This window comes from Felis catus, chromosome X (assembly GCF_018350175.1).
Source record: "Felis catus isolate Fca126 chromosome X, F.catus_Fca126_mat1.0, whole genome shotgun sequence".
Taxonomy (NCBI): domain Eukaryota; kingdom Metazoa; phylum Chordata; class Mammalia; order Carnivora; family Felidae; genus Felis; species Felis catus.
This window is the reverse complement of record NC_058386.1, coordinates 121,345,170-121,361,956: the sequence shown is the minus strand read 5'-3', so window position 1 is coordinate 121,361,956 and position 16,787 is coordinate 121,345,170. Positions and strand designations below refer to the sequence as shown.

The following is a 16,787-nucleotide window of genomic DNA, read 5'->3' as shown; positions in this document are numbered from 1 at the left end:
ACTTGAGCGGGGGAGGTGCAGAGAGAAGGGGGGAGAGAGGATCCAAAGCGGGCCCTGTGCGGACAGCAGAGAGCCCGATGCGGGGCTCAAGATCATGGCCTCGGCCAAAGCTGGATGCTTAGCCGACTGAGCCACCCAGGTGCCCCTTTATTCACTCTTCTTTTTTTAAAAATTTTTTTAATGTTTATATATTTTTGAGAGAGAGAGAGAGGCAGAGCATGAGCGAGGGAGGGGCAGAGAGAGAGAGGGAGACACAGAATGGGAAGCAGGCTCCAGGCTCTGAGCTGTCGGCACAGAATCCGACGCGGGGCTTGAACTCACAAACCGCGAGATCGTGACCCGAGCCGAAGTCGGACGCTCAACCAGCTGAGCCACCCAGGCGACCCTTTTATTCACTCTTCTTAAATTATTACATCTCCTGCTTTCCTACCATTGTGCTTTCACACAAAGATAGCAAATATCTATTGAGAGCGTGCCAGACTCTGCGCTAAATGCTGCATGGGTTACCTTGTTTAAGCTTCACAAGATCTTCACGTGACAGATACCATTATTGCTCTATGTTATAGACGAAGGTAGCCGACACCTGGAAGGATAAGTGACCTGACCCCAGTAGAGCCAATAGTGAAATCCGGGCGTCCTGGCTCCGGTGCTGTCCTCAGAACCACTGGGGTGCACTGCCTCTGTCTGTACCCACCAGCTCTTCCCCGTTCCCTGCACCTACCCATGTGCCCTCCCAAACCATCTCAAATCCCGGCTTTGAGACATCCTGGGACTGGGCCAGGCCAGTGCTCAGAGCTCTTCACCTCTGAACTCTTGGAGCAGTCACGATCTTCTTGGAAGCTGGAACAATCCATTTGTCAAATAATTATCTATTACCCTGGAACAGCGCCTTGTTCCGCAAGGTTGGATTTTCCGTTTATCCATGTTTGCCTTCTGCCTCCAGTGAGATCTGAAGCTCTTTAAGGTCAGGGATTACATCTTATGTTTCTTCTATGTCCAAATGGAACTTGGCACAAAGTAGATACTCAGTTAAAAAAAAGGGGGGGGGTGATTTGATTTATCCCCAGGGACACATAACTAGGTCAAGCTGACCTCGGTGACCCACTTTAACAGCTGGTAAGCAGACATAATAAAGTTTAGTTTTTCAGTCTCTTCCTTGATTATTCAATTATTACATCAGCCATTTTCCTAGCTCTCTCTCTTGGATTGCTAATGATTCCTTAACATTCTCTGCCATCATTTTAAAAAGTCCCGGCATTTGAAAATAAGTTTCAAAATAAAAGATTAAGTGACGTGTTTTGTAAAGAAGCAAGAAGTTATTTGACATTTCTTTACTAGCAAGAAGTTATTTGACATTTCTTTACTAGAGATTCAGTTAATTAAAATACGCTTTAAAATGCAGAAGAGCTCTATGAACTGACATGGACATATTTTTAAGTGAAAAAGCTCTAACATTTGAAGCCATGTTAATGTTTCACAATGATTCAAAAGAAGGGAAATACTAAAGATCAGGAAACAACCCCCCCCCCCCCGAAGAAACAAACGAGCGGATCTATCTTTCAAATGAATAACGTAAGTACAGGTGTGTGTGTGTCAGGGCAGGTGTGTGGGGGGAGGTGCGCGATGGAGAAGGAACCCAGGTAGCTTTTGAAACCAGGTAGCTTTCAACCATATACCTTTAGGCTAAAGACAATTTCAAAACTTTCTGCGTATTCTAGAATGGAGCAACTAAGTTAACATACAGTGACTGAAGGGATCCAGGTTTCTCTAGAATGCACCTGCATTTTCTAGCGCTGTCTGCTAAGAGGGCTCAGATTCAATCGCGTCCCAGCAGTAATAAGCACACGTAGTTCCCAGCTCTTGGTTTTCAAACGTCATTTCCACTGACAGTATTCCTTGGAAAACAGCCGGTTCCAGGGCTGGAACAGACAAAGTACAAGATGAACCGGGATAATTTTTGTTTTAATGGATAAAGTGAGAACGGTCTTAAAGAATGGCGGGCACGTGACAAAAACAGACACCCGAACCACCATTATGGGGTTCTCCCTGGTCAAACTGGGAACAATTTGAGCATCAGAACCATAATGATAGTGGAGGATCACAGCCCATTGAAAAACATAAGAATCCACACGGAAAGACAGAAAAAGGAGGGAAGAAAGAGGAAGAGAGGAAAGTCTGGCTTCATTGTGGAAAGCCAACAGAAATGTCACAGGAATGATGGAATTTTAAAAATCACCACTTAGCATCCGCCATAATAACTGGTTCGATGGAGTCACCAATGAATCATCAACAAATGCTAATTCAGTGGCTTTTAGTCTATTCGCAAGGTTGTACGACCATCACCAGCTGCAGAATGCTTTTTATCACCCCAAAGGAAACCCTGTACCCATCAAGCAGTTGCTCCCCATTTCCCCGTCCCTCAGCCCCTGACAAGCACAAATGTATTTTCTGTCTCTTACAGATCTGTCTATTCTGGACATTTCACGTAAATGGAATCATACAGTATGTGGTCTTTCGTGACTGGCTTCTTCCACTTGGTATGATGTTCTCAAGGTTCAGCCATGTTTAACATAGGTTAGAATTCCATTTCTCTTTAGGGGTAAATAATACTCCATGGTATGGACATACATCATATTTTCTTTATCCATTCATCAGTTGAAAGATACTTTGGTTTTCACTTCGGGGCTATTATAAATGATGCTGCAGGGCTCCTGGGTGGCACAGTTGGTTACGCGTCCGACTCTTGATCTCGGCTCGGGCCGTGATCTCGCAGTTCGTGAGTTTGAGCCCCGAGTCGGGGTCTGTGTTGATGGTCCAATTTAACAATTTAAAAATTGTTTTAAATAAATCAATGATGCTGCTGTGAACACTCATGTACAAGTGTCTGTGTGGATCTGTGTTTTCAATTCTCTTGAATATATATACCTGGGAGTGAAATTCTTGGGTCGTACTCTATGGTAACTCTACGTTTAACTGTTTGAGGAACTTCCAAACATTTTTTCACAGCAGCTCCGCCATCTTGAATTACCACCTAGCAACGTGCGAGGTTTCCAACCTCTCTACCTCCTCATCAACACTTGTTATCGTGTGTCTTTTTGATTACAGTCACCTCAGTGGGTGTGACGTACGATCTCATTGTGGTTTTAATGTGTATTTCCCTGACGGCTAATGATGCTAACCATCTTTTCATTTGTAAAACCCTCTGATGAAATGTCTACTCACATGCTCTTGCCCATTTGTCATTTGGGCTGCGGGTGAAACTCTGATGAGGAGCAAGATAATTTACATAGTCTCAAAGTATCTCCCCATGAGATACTTACTAATTACAAAGAGGAAAAATACTAAGTTTACAGGGAAGGAAGGTGACAGATACTACCTTCACCTAGTGATCAAAGAACATCACCAGTAATTGGACAAATCAACAGCATGTGCTCTCTGATATGATGCATCGAGATGCCAATAGCATGTAATCTGAATCTACTCACAGGAAAACATCAGACAAACCCAACATGAAGGATGCACTGCAAAATAAATGGCCTATAATCTTCAAAAATATCAAGGTCATGAAATAACAAAGACAGACTGAGAAAATTTTCCAGATTAAAGGAGACTAAAGGCTGAATGCTGAACCTCCATTGCCATAAAGGACATTATTGGGACAACTGGCAAAATCTGGATATCTCTAGATTAGATACGGTGTCATATCAAGGTCAACTTCCTGAGTGTGAATAACGTGCCGCGCTTATGTAAGAGACTGTTTTTAGCAAATATACATTCAACTATTTAGGGATAAAAGGAGTAGCATGTCTATACTTTCAAATAATTCAGAAAAAAAGTACATAGATACATAGATAGTTATACAGGCAAAGAAGAAAAAAGCAAATGTGGTAAAATGATAACATTGGGGGAATCTGGGTCACACGTATATGGGCATTCTTTGCACGATTCTTGCAACTTCTTTGTACGTCGAAAACATACAAAAATTAAACTTAAAAAGAAAAAGTTTTAATGGCAGTATAAACTTGTTTTTTCTTATTTATGTTAAGAAGTGAAGTTGGGGGCGACTGGGTGGCTCGGTCGGTTAAGCATCCGACTCTTGATTTCGCCTCAGGTCATGATCCCAGTGTCGTGAGATCAAGCCCCATGCTGAGCGTGGAGACTGCTTAAGATTTGTCTCTCTCTCTCTCTCTCTCTCTCTCTCTCTGCCTGTCCTGCATATTCTCTCTCTCAAAATAAATAAATAACTTTAAAACAAACAAAAAAAAAGAAAGTTGTTTAATTTTGAGGTTTTTTTTTTTTTTTAATAGAGCTTATTCGTTCTACAAAGTGTCTAACTTCCAATAGTTTCCTTTGGAAAAAAAAACTGGGGGCCCTTCATGCGAGTCTGTTTGACTTACGCCAGTATTGTAAAGAATGGGACAAAATTACTTTTGATTTTATTTTAACTACTTTTACCTCAAAAGAAATATGCCACAACCTGGATTTTGTACCTGGGGATTCTTTTACACAAGGTGGATGGGCCGCCTCCAAGGATAAGCCCCTTAGAAGCGCAGACTCCTCGAAGCTGAGTTGAATTTGATAAGCACCAGCCTCACCGACTCGGACCCGGCAACGGCCATCTGGCAAATAGGAGGCACGGGGCACAGAGACGCCTCTGAGCAAAGGCCAACGTGGCGGCAGAGGACACGGCAACGACCTCCCTCGGCAATGGAAAACATAAAAAGCCACACGTTCCCCCTAAAAATCTCTGCGAGAGACGCAGGACCCAAAGGAAAGTGGTTCCGCGTGTCGCAAAGGAACCCCTGCCCATCCTCCCCTCGCCAGCGCCACATTCTGCCACCTCTCCTCGCCACTCCCCGCACCTCGCGATCGTTTACCCTCGAAGAAGATTTCTGTGTCCTCACGTCCATTTGCCCACCTTGCAGACTGAGCGCCGTAAAGCCCAGCCGGCAGGTCCGTGACCGGCGTTCCAGGCCGTCGCAAAACAGAAGACGATTTTAACTTGGTGGCCGCGCGCTGCGAGCAGGGAATGCTCTTTAATCTTATTTAGCCCGGGTTCCGGTTAGGTCTCTGAGCATCAAGAGGTTCTTGCTATACTGTTATGTTTACTAAAACAAACAGGAAACAGCATTTACATTGGGGGCATAAATGACTAATAGCATCATTTAAATATATTACTACAGACAACTGTCTCCTTACTGTGGCAAATGACAACAATCAGTTTATTTTTCGGAACACGTGTGGCTATGATATACATGTTGCTGTTAAAAGCCTGTTATTCACCGAACTAAATTGTGCTTGGCCTTGCACTGAACTCAGGGAAAACTGTGAGCGTGCATCTCAGGTAAAATTTCGCTCCATATAGCTGTGTGTACTACCCCAACGTTATTTACAGACAAAATATATTGGAGGCAATCTGGTAACAAATACGGAGGCTATATTCAGCCATTTCAGCCATCAATTACAGACCTACTTGGGTTTTCAGTTCAGCATATGGAGGCTAACAATGGTGCTTAATTGTCACAACAGAACATTTCTATTTCAAATTACTATTTGATTTTGCCTGCTGCATTCCTGATCACAGACACAAGAGCCCTGGTGCCTCCCGCTTCAAAACAGCTTAGCGAACACAGGCACGGCTCAAGTGTAGCTGACTCCGGCCCGGAAACGAAATCCGCGACTGCGGTAACGCCAACCGCAGAGCCACTGGGGCTAGGTGTCCTTCCCCGTGGAACTCCCAAAGCCCCTGTCCGGGGGAGATCTCTGTGTCTGTAATTAATTAAGGTGACAGCGGTGCTTCTGGGCGGTGGGCGGAGGGTACCGTTCTAAAACATTTGCCTAAGAGGCCAGACCCGATGTCACGGGACACGCTCCACGTTTCTTTTTCCTCCACCAGACGTGCGCACTTACATGAGAAATTGCAAAGCGATTTAATTTTTGAAATCAGCATGTTTCACAGTCCACATTCAACTATCTTTGCCCCACGGGGTGCTAGCTGGGTGACGAGGCATCCTGGAGTGTCCCGTGGCGTGTTGGGGCACAAGTAGAGGTAGCAAATCTCACGTGAGGCAACAAAACAAAGCAGCCTGACAATCTTCACAGAGTTTGAAACGGACCCCAACATTGCCAGGGACGCTTATTGGGCACCTCCTACGTGCTGGACACTGTCCATAGGGCAGAAGCCGGAAAAATAAAGAAGACGGGCTGCTCGCCCCGGAGCCCCTTGCAGTTTCAGGGGGGTGGAAGCAAGCCTGTCTACACCCAGCACGTCTGCTTCAGTGTGGGAGGGCCCGGGGACCATGAAGGGGGCAAGAGATGACCAGGAAGTTGAACCTTGAAAGACCAGTAGGAACAGGCTAGAAAAAGCGATGGGGGGGGAGGGAGGGAGGAAAGCCGTTGCCAATGAAACAAAGAAGGGAGGAAAGGAGTTGGGGGAACGTCAAAGAGACAGCCCTGGGGGTGAAGCACAGGCAGGGAGGAAGTCAACAGGCCCTTGCAGGCAGGCAGACTTCATAAACACAGGCTGCGAACTTCCAAGAAGAAAGAGCACCTCGAATCACAGGCATTCGGAATTTTCCGACTGGGTCAGTTCACTGGAAAGAATTAAAGGCCGAGAGCCACGGTACGTGCCACACAGGACTAAAAGAAAGCGCAGTGGGACAGCGCACCCACTGGGGGACCAGAGGAAGAGCGGGGGGGCTGCCACTCCTCACCAGATGGACGGCCAGCCACGCAGCCAGAATCCTAAGGAAAGCAGTAGCAGGGGCTGAGAGGTGACAAGTAGGCGGGGCCTCACGCCGGGGAATCACTGTGACACTGCGGTAACCACATTTGGGGGAAGAAAGGACGAACCGAGCGTGTTCGTCCTAGAGGAAGGATCCACGTCAGGCAAGGGGGCAATCTGGGGCTGCCAAGGAGGACCCCACCACCCAGGGGTACTTGGCAAGGGGGAGCACACAGTGAGGCGGTCAAAACCCGCGGGGGCTTCCGTGAGGGGACACGTCTCTGCGAGGAAGTCAATTTGAAACAGCCGGCAGAAAACCAGTAGTAAGAATAAAATGAGGTCTTGGCTTTCCTTTATCTTTGGTAAGGGTCTTACTAATCACTTCCTTCGTCACCCCTAGGAAAGCGGAGGCTTGGGACTCTTAGTGCGGTTGTCTGTGGAATAAACCTGAGCAAATAACAGCATAACACACTTTATGAAACCAGAGGGTTTACACTCTATAAATAACTTCCACGTATTCTTATTCTTTACACGTACACTCTTCCTGAAGACTGGATGATAGCTTTTTGCTATTGCCTGGTTGACTTCTTACACACACACACACACACACACACACACACACACACACCCCAAGGTAATGACGATATTGATTCTGAAGAGACACTTTTTGAGACAAATAAAAGAGCCATACAACTGGTCTAACAGAACAGGTCTAGGAACTTCTTGGGAACACTGTCTAGAGCAACCATCGAACCCTCTTGAAAATCCTCCACCCTCGTAGCATTAGATAGGATGTGACACCTTAGAGATACTCAAGACAGCAAGCAGTCTATGCTGTTTTATTGTAAATTAAGTTCTACATTTTGTCTTTAATAAAAAAGTAATAACCTGTGACCACGAACAGCACCGGGTAAAGTATGAAAACAGAAGCCGGTGTGCGAAACATCTCAATTAAACAGAGACGCCAAATATAGAGCAGAGGAAGCCAATTAAGCAATTCAGACGCAAAAGATAGAAAAATAATTTTCTTACGAAGCGTGGATTAGTTTCACGCGGGGCCTAGAACATAAATAAATAAGTAAACCCGTGTTCATTTCACTGAGCTGGGGGAATCGGGAAGAACGCTTTTTGTCTTTGGGGGAATGGCCACCTCTTTGGGTTCAATGTAATATTCAAAATGTGCCTAATTCTTATAATCCAAATATGTGACACTGCTTGGGTTTCCATGACTACTGCTCTGAAAACCATATTAATTATTCAAGAGGTCCATGCCATTCTCCCTGCATGCCCTAAGGAATGCTGGGAACCGCAACATGCCATTATAAAGGCAATAGCTGTTAAACAGACTGCATGGCCAAATCTAAATAGGAAAGTTATTCCCTTGAAGTACTGACATCGTCCTGATGGCATTGAGCAGTGTTATTTAAACACCTTGGAACAAAACGAAACGAGGGAACGCAAGAGTTTTGCTTCACATCTAGTATCGCAACAATCTTCGTAAGACCATATCATTGTTGCCCCTGCCCCCTTCCCCTGATGGGATCTTATTTTAAACCGAGGCGGCTGCCTTGCGCGGAATGGTGCGAATTCTGTGAAACTTTCCCCGCGAAGGCTGCCATGTAGACATTGCAGAACTTGTAGGAAATCAGACAATCAAGTTAATAAGACAAATTGTGACCAGGCATCTGGATGCCTTATCCGCTGATGCCTGAATACCGCGATAACCGTAATTTGTGCAGCCTGTGATCTCGCCTTCATCATAAATAACATTATCAAAGCAGAGGCAGGGAGGTCTGAATGCATTCAGGCAACACACACACCGTTACTGATTTCCTGTCATAGCTAAACTCGCAGTGTCAATCCTGGAGCAGGGCAATGAGGGGCATTATCAGCCCAATTACTCAAAGACAGGGGAGAGGAAAGCCAGCAGCCATCACTACCGTGCTCCCGAGCTCCCTCAGGGCCCGGAGACACTCGTACATAAAATCTGCATTTACTTTCATTTTTATTCATTATAATGTTGTTAGATATTATAATGTCATCAATGCTCACCTATCGATTGCATTATCATATGTCATTTTATATTGTTGTTTACATATATATGTTATGTGCCTTTATTAGCAAAAGAGATTTTCAAAGAGATGACTGTTGTGACGGGAAACCAGTAGAAGTTCCCGAGTTCGAGGCCCGAGGTCTCTGATCAGGGGCATTTAGAGAGATTTACACAATTACAGGCGCTCGCTAATAACGAATTCTTACGTATCATGCTCACGCAGGGAGGGAAAAAGAAGTGCCGATTTTCCAGGAGTAGAGAATGTGAGAGAATTCAGGGTGATTTGAATACACTGAATTCTGTACTGCATAATCTTGCAATCAAATTTCAAAATAATGGGATAAAAAATTATACCCTGTGGAAATGTAATCACCTGCCACAAACGATAAAGAAATAAAATCAAATGATATGTCACAATTATCTAAAACATAATGAACAGCCTATTTGCTAATTAAAGGGAAAACATATCATATATTGTAATTACTATTCAATATTTAGTAATATAATTTCTCTGCAGTTAACTTATGAGCCTTTTCGTGAATTAAATGCTGACGGAAAGCAGTGAAAACTATGATAAATGCTTACCCCACAAATAAACAGCCTTTATTATTAATTATTCTTTCCATCAACCAATTACCACCCAAATTGTCAGAAAGCTAATTACAGAAGGAAAGCCAACTTGCAAAATCCAGTTAGCAAGATTTTAATTCAATTGAACTACTATCTATCGAACCTGTTAGGCGCCGGCAAAATACTCAGTGCCGTGCAAGACAAAAGAAGGATGGCTTTCATTTACTGAGGGCTTCTCCTGTCCTTCTCCTGTCCCAGGCACCGTGCTCAGCCACCAGGCGCGCGCACGTGCTCACCAGCACCACGCGTATATTCACGAACTTGCACAATCTCTCAACGGGGGCAGGTCGTGGTACCAGCTGCAAGCGCTCCTCAGACTCTGAGTTTTGTCATCTCCAAAATGGAAATCATAATGGGCACCTCTCAGCTGTCGGCTGAGGATTACACGGCGACGAGGTAAATGAAAGGCATGGTCCAGCACCAGTAAACGGCAGTCGTTTACTATTAGACATATCAGCAAGCGGGTACAAGGCTAACGCCGAAGCCACCTAAGCACCAGATTAATCAGTCATCTCCCCGAAGCCCACTGCACGTCGTCAGTCACATCCCCATCCGTGAGCAGTTTGACCCAAACAAGAATAAACAAGTTGCCGCACTACAGAACGAATCTGTGTGCTCCTATTATTAAGAGAGATTTCCAGGTCACTGACTGGGATCAAAGCAAACCAGACCCAGAGCTGTGGTTATGGCTCAGTCTGTTGTGCCGCTGCCTACAAGGGGCCATGAATCATAATGAAGAATCCACTAACTTTGGCTTTGTCAACACCAACACTTATAGGGCTGTTCAGTCAGATCCCTTCACAAAGCCCCAACCCTCCCCTTTGTCACCAGGGCAGGAGGGCCACGAGTAATCTCCATATCAGAAAATCAGCTCATATATTGGGGAGGCCTGACGATATGTTGTCGAGAATGAACGAGCCAGTGCGGATCACTGAATATTTTCGGGAACCATCAGTGCGCTTACAGACACGGGTTACCAATTTTCAGGCCTCAGACAATGATAAAATCCAGTTGTTAACTGAATCCTTACTGAACACTATTTACTCTTTCTTTGGGTGATTCAGGTCATCATAAACCCCGATGCTGCTGTGAGAAATATAGATTGGGCTACATCTCCACCATCCCTCTGATATAACCTCTATATTTATTCTCTTAAAACACTGGTGGCTTATTCTTTGTCTCCTCCTTATCAAGGCAGAGTACACAACGCTAAGGGTGAGAAAGCTCTCAGCTTTTCAGTTTGGAGTCTCACAGATGCACATTCGCCACACATTCTTAGTTTCAGTTGTCAGATCGGAACGCAACGGCTAATACTAATTCTATTGCTAAATTATGATTTTTCTTTCGCCTCAAATATACAGGGTGTTCCACTTTTCCTAACCTTTAGCTTCCCTTTCCAGAGGATAAAATTGCAAATCCCTGTATTATTTGACTTGAACTTGTTTCCAGGACTGCAAGAAAACACTAAAGGTCTCCGTGTGTGGAAATAAGAGAGATGTTAACCTTAAATGTGCTGTTGGTTTTTAACGGCTGTTCACATCGAAGTCAGCCTTCCTCCCCACATGCGTTTTTTTAATGCAATTCAAAATAATCCCGATGTTCAACTGATAAGGATGCTAAGTTTATTGCCAACTTTAATTTTTCTCTGCTATTCCTGAGGACAAAATTTTTGTCTCTGTCACCATTTTAAAGAGCACAGGTTACGATCGACTTGCAGTTCACAGACACACATAAGAAACTATAAGCTAGCCCGGACTTTCCAGTTCCTATAGAACTTCCCCCGGGGCAGTTAACTCACTGCGCTTATGGTGGGTCTCCCTCATCTGCCTTGCTCCCCCTCTAGTGGAGGTGCTGGGGATCAGGGTCCCAGTGGCTTGAAGGACACTAAATGGGCCGATCTTCCAACTGGAAGGCCAGCAAACCACTGGCTATCGACTGCCACTGCTCCCTGGCCCAACCCTGAAAGCTTTCTGTGTATTTGTTTCCAGCAGCTTGGTGATCCTTACCTAATTAACGTATTCCGATGTAACTTCCCTAACCATTTTTTTAGGGCTGTCTGCTATTTACTATCACCACACAGCAGCAATTCTAAATGCCAGTGATAAAATACTCCTCCCCGATAGACATTTTGTTGGGCCAGGTGGTAAACAGTGGATCTAGTCACTGTTCCAATGAATCATCAATGAATGTTAAAGCTGGCGAGCGCAACTTTTTCGTCACAGCTTTCCTGACACATAATTCATAGACATGCAATTCACCGTTTTATTTATTTTTTTTATTTAAATTTTTTTTTAACATTTATTTTATTTTTGAGACAGAGAGAGAGCATGAATGGGGGGAGGGCCAGAGAGAGAGGGAGACACAGAATCTGAAGCAGGCTCCAGGCTCTGAGCTGTCGGCACAGAGCCTGATGCGGGGCTCGAACTCACGGACCGTGAGATCGTGACCTGAGCGAAGTCGGACGCTCAACCGACTGAGCCACCCAGGCACCCCTCACCGTTTTAAAGTATACACCTCGTGGGGCCCCTGGGTGGCTCAGTCAGTTAAGCATCTAACTTCAGCTCAGGTCATGATCTCACAGTTCACGAGTTCGAGTCCCGAGTCGGGCCCTGTGCTGACAGCTCAGGGCCCGGAGCCTGCTTTGGATTCTGTGTCTCCCTCTCTCTCTCTGCCCCTCCCCCACTTATGCGTTCGTGCGCGCTCTCTCTCTCTCTCTCTCTCTCAAAAATAAACATTAAAAAAAAATAATAAAGTACACACCTCAGTGGTTCTTGTATATTCACAGAAACGTACCATCCTGTCCCCTGCCCCACAGTGCCTGGCAACCACTCTATGGATTTAACCCATTCTGCTTATTTTATACAAATGAAGTTGTATAATATATGACCCTTTGGAGCTGCACTCTTTCACCGAGCAGAATACTTTCAAGGTTCATCCAAGTTGTAGCATATGTATCATTACTTCATTCCTTGTTGCGGCTAATAGCCCACTGTACAGATGACCGTACATCGTATATCCATTCATCAGCCGATGGACATTTGGGTTGTTTCCATTTGGGGGCTATTATGGATACATTTTGTGTGGATGCGTATGTTCAGTTCTCTTGGATATACGGTTAGGAGCGGAAGTGCTCAGTCGTATGGTACCTGTATGTTTAACTTTTTGAGGAACCACCAAACTGTTCTCCACAGTGGCCACCCCATCTTCCATCACCATTAAAACATAAGGATTCCAATGTCTCTACATCCTTACCAACACCATTGTCTATTTTTTCGAGCATAGCCATCCTAGAAGGCGTAAAGTGGTATCTCATTGTGGTTTTGATTTCATTTTCCTGATGGCTTAGGGTGTTGAACATCTTTTCATGTGTTTGTCGATCTTTTATGCGTCTTCTTTGGAAAAATGTCTACTCAGAGCTTTTGCTCATTTTTAATTGGGCCATTACTCTTTTGACTATTGAGTTGTATCAGTTCTTGATCGAGTCCAGAAACTAGTACCTTATCAGATATATGATTTGCAAATATTTTCTCCCATTCTATGGGATGTCTTTTCAATTTCTTGATAATGTCCTTTGAAGGTCCCTATCAATTTTTAATCAAAATAATTGCTAATGCCCCAGGATAATTTTTTTCATAATTTCTAGAAAGAGCTTCCTACATGTAGATGAACCCAGAAATATTAGTCCTACCACCACTGGCCCTCTGATCCTGAGCTGATCCTTAGATTGGAACATGAATACTTTATCAGGTGTCCGTCCATCTGTCCTTAGGATAATGAACCTTCTCAAACTTCCCAAAAAGATGAAGTAGTTTTAAAATGATAATGCTGCATTGTGAATGCCTGCTTCTGAGCAAATGAATTCAACGCCTTTTCTTTTTTTAACTGGCATTGTTTACCTAGGAGGATTTCAGTTAGCAGCCTCACCCCTTGGAGCACAGTGTAGCTGCAAGACTTTTAGAAATCCTCTCTTTAATCAATACTACCTTTTACTTTATAATCCAAGACAGCTTTGCCATCTGGTTTCCCATTTAAATTTAATTTGCCCAGCAGTTTAAATTTTCTTTATATCATTCAGATCCAGTTAAGCTTACGAACCTAGGCTAACTGTGGGGTGGGAGGAGGGGGGTGGAGGGCAGGCCGGGGTGAATTAGTGACAAATTCGAGTTCCAGAATATTTGGAAAGCAATGCTGCTGTAACTGACCAGATATGGTGGTCATGTCCATCCTTAAAGATCCACAGAGTTAGGGTCTAACAGTGGGGCCTGGTCAACAATTAAAGAGTCCACAAGCTTGCCTAGCAAGCAGGTCCAAAGATTGGAGTTGCTTTCGGGGGCTAAGGCTCCATCTAGACCATGAGTGTCAGAGGCACAGCTGCAAAGGGCAAGCTTTTGAGATGACAGGTCCTTCTGGGTTCATTGGGTCTCCCCCAAAAAGATATGCTGGAGTCCTAACTCCCACTATCTCACAATGTGACCTTATTTGGAGACAGGACCTTTACAGAGGCAGTCAGGTTAAGATGATATCACCAGGGTGGACCGTAATGCAGTGTGAGTGGTGTCCTCACAAAAAGAAGAAATTTAGACACAGAGAGGCAGGCACAGAGGGAAACCCATGTGAAGATACAGGAAGAAGTTGGTCATGTGAGAGAGGATTGGAGTGATGCGTCTAGAAGTCTCCCTCGTGCCTTGAGCAGAAGCACGGCCATGCCAGCATCTCGATTTCCAACTTCTAGCCTCCAGAAGTGGGAGACCATACATTTTTTATTTGATAATGGCTGTTTGGAGATTATAGACCACCACAAAGAAAGGCTGGTCATTTGGGGTTGGTAGAAGTTAGACTGAGCCTGCATCCTGATCCAGTCAAAATTAAGTCAGACACGAATACAATCAATTACATCGGTAGGAGATACTGGTATATACATCAATAAGGCCAGTGAAATGAAAACCAGGGCTCTTCCCATTTTTACCTACAGCTACCCCCTTTTCACACATTGCACATGGGCCAATAGGACACATGACTGTACGGGAGGGAAAAAAAAATCGCTGAAACAAATGTATTGAGATCTGTTTGGTAAGCATTACACTTTTCATTTCAAAATACTGTCATTTATTCATTCCACAAATATTTATTGAGCTCCTACTATGTGTGTGCTACGCAACCAAGACTTATCCAAGAGCAGGAAGAGCTTCTGAATGCTAATGTCAGATGAGGCTGATACTCTGACTCCAACCCCAGAAGTCAAACATTCACACGATTCTCCAGAAGAGCTTTGTTTTGGGTCTGGCATAGCAAATCCCAAGGTCTCGTCATCTGCAATCCATAGAAGGATTTGATGGATTTTACACCTCGACTTTACTCCCAGGGGAAAGGGAGCTGAACTAAAACGTGTCTAGAAAATATGGGGTATTTCTCATTCCATGTAAGCTTCTGACTTAGAGAAGTTTGTTTACTGTTCTGCCCAAGGATCTTTTAGCAAAACTTGAGTTCTCCTTTAAGAGCAGACAGATGACAGTGGAAAGTCTGGTGAAAGAGAAATGCTCGGTCAGTACTAACATGGTTATTTTAGGGAAGGGGGAAAGGAACGTGACGCACATTGTGCACCTCTTACGTGCAGAGCTTTCTAGAATGCTCTCCTTTAAGCCATGCAGCAACCCAACGACAGAGACCTCCCCCCTCTTCCTCCTCCTCCTCCTCCTCCTCCTCCTCCTCCTCACTATCACCATTATCTATATTACTACCATTCTACAGCCAAGGAAACTGAAGTTCAGAGTGGCGGGGTGACTTCCCTGAGGCCACACCAGCCAGCACGAGGTCACTTCCTCCGCCCTGCCTCGACAGTACAGCTTCAAGGAAGTTGCACGGCTTTTAAGCCACACTCACTCAATGCAGCCTTCTACATTTGTCCCAATATTTTACGAATGACCATCGATGTTCATAACCTATGGACTACTAACTACGTCCCTTTTATTCCGTAATCCACTCCCCTTGTGTCTTGTGTTTTCTCGTGATATATTTTAGATCTGAGGAAGTTTATATTTCAAAATGATTCATTCTGCTCTGCCAACTGCAAGGCAAGACTGCAATAAATGCTCTCCTGTTGATCAAGAGTGTGTTTTGTGAGCAGAAAGACATATTCTCTAAATTCGCATCATGTTTTGGACCACCAACTAACACGTTGACAGGCCAATATACTGGATTGTTTACATACAAAGTAAATGTCAGGCAAAGGGAAAACCCTTTTGTCAGTTACTAGGTATTCCTCTTACCTTCTGGGACACGTCAGACTGAAGCAAAACGCGCCTGTTTCATCCTTTCATTACATTTGACCTAAACTTCATTTTAAAGCTGTAGTATTGATTAGGCTTTAGAAAAGTGTTTGCCTTGGAATTTGATTTAAGTCTCGCCCAACATTCACTTGTCAAGAATGTAACAGCTTTACAAATGCCACTAAAAGGGACACATTTACTTCTAATTTCATTAAGAAAGAGATCGCACGGAAGCAGACAAGTTGGAAGGGCCCCAGACTGTCCCACCATCCCATGGCTCACATGCTTGCCTGGGCCAGTTTATGACTGATCTAGTCAGGACGTGACCAGGACATTTTCTGCTCCATGGTAAGCAGCAGTTCAAAGGCCTGTTGACAGCTGATATTAGGGCTTTCCTTATGTTTATCTTTTTCTTCCTCTTTCAACAAGAGATTCCTGTTACGAGCCTTTCTGGTTCTACGATGCCGGGCGACTGTGGACTGCAGCCCTCCTCGGCCCGTGACGGAGCGGGGGTTTCCGGCAAGATGTCCCCCACTCCCCATGAGATCAAAGGGACACACACAGAGGCGCTCCCCAGCTGGTGGGTCTTTCACAGCAGCCCTCCAGTGTGCAGGGGACTGCCAAGCTGGCCTTACTACCGTGTACACTTGAAAGAACACCTCTCTCCTCCTGATCGCTACTGGTTTCTATAGAAACAAGAAAGAATCTGTTCTTTCGCTAAAATTTTCCCCTAAAGCTTTTTCTAGCACTGTATAAAACATTTATTTTGTGCTATCACAGTCCTCCATTTAGAGCATCATTTAACCAATCAAAGAACAATGGGCTGGGTAAAGATGAATGTGTGCTCCGCTTGCAGAAACCAAATCCTCTGCGCGTGAAGCAGCCGTGATCAGCTCATCTCTCCTGGGTCACTTTAGGACTCGAGCACTATAGAGCAAACACTTGAGACGACGGTGTGTCGGAGAGTGACAAGGGGTCAACGAGGTCTCTGCCCAGCCACGAGCTGACTTCTCCACTCCACAGTACTTCGGCAGGTACAGTATTTAAAGGAACTGTGTCTCATCAGTGTCGCCATAAATTATCCTTGAAGACTCGAGCGCTCCTGACCACAGGA

General features: G+C 44.7%; 1 protein-coding gene across 10 annotated transcripts in view; it reads right to left on the bottom strand.

Moving 5' to 3' along the window:
* AFF2 (AF4/FMR2 family member 2) overlaps positions 1–16,787 on the bottom strand; it is a 455,939-nt gene that overhangs the window by 372,070 nt on the left and 67,082 nt on the right. The window lies entirely within an intron of this gene.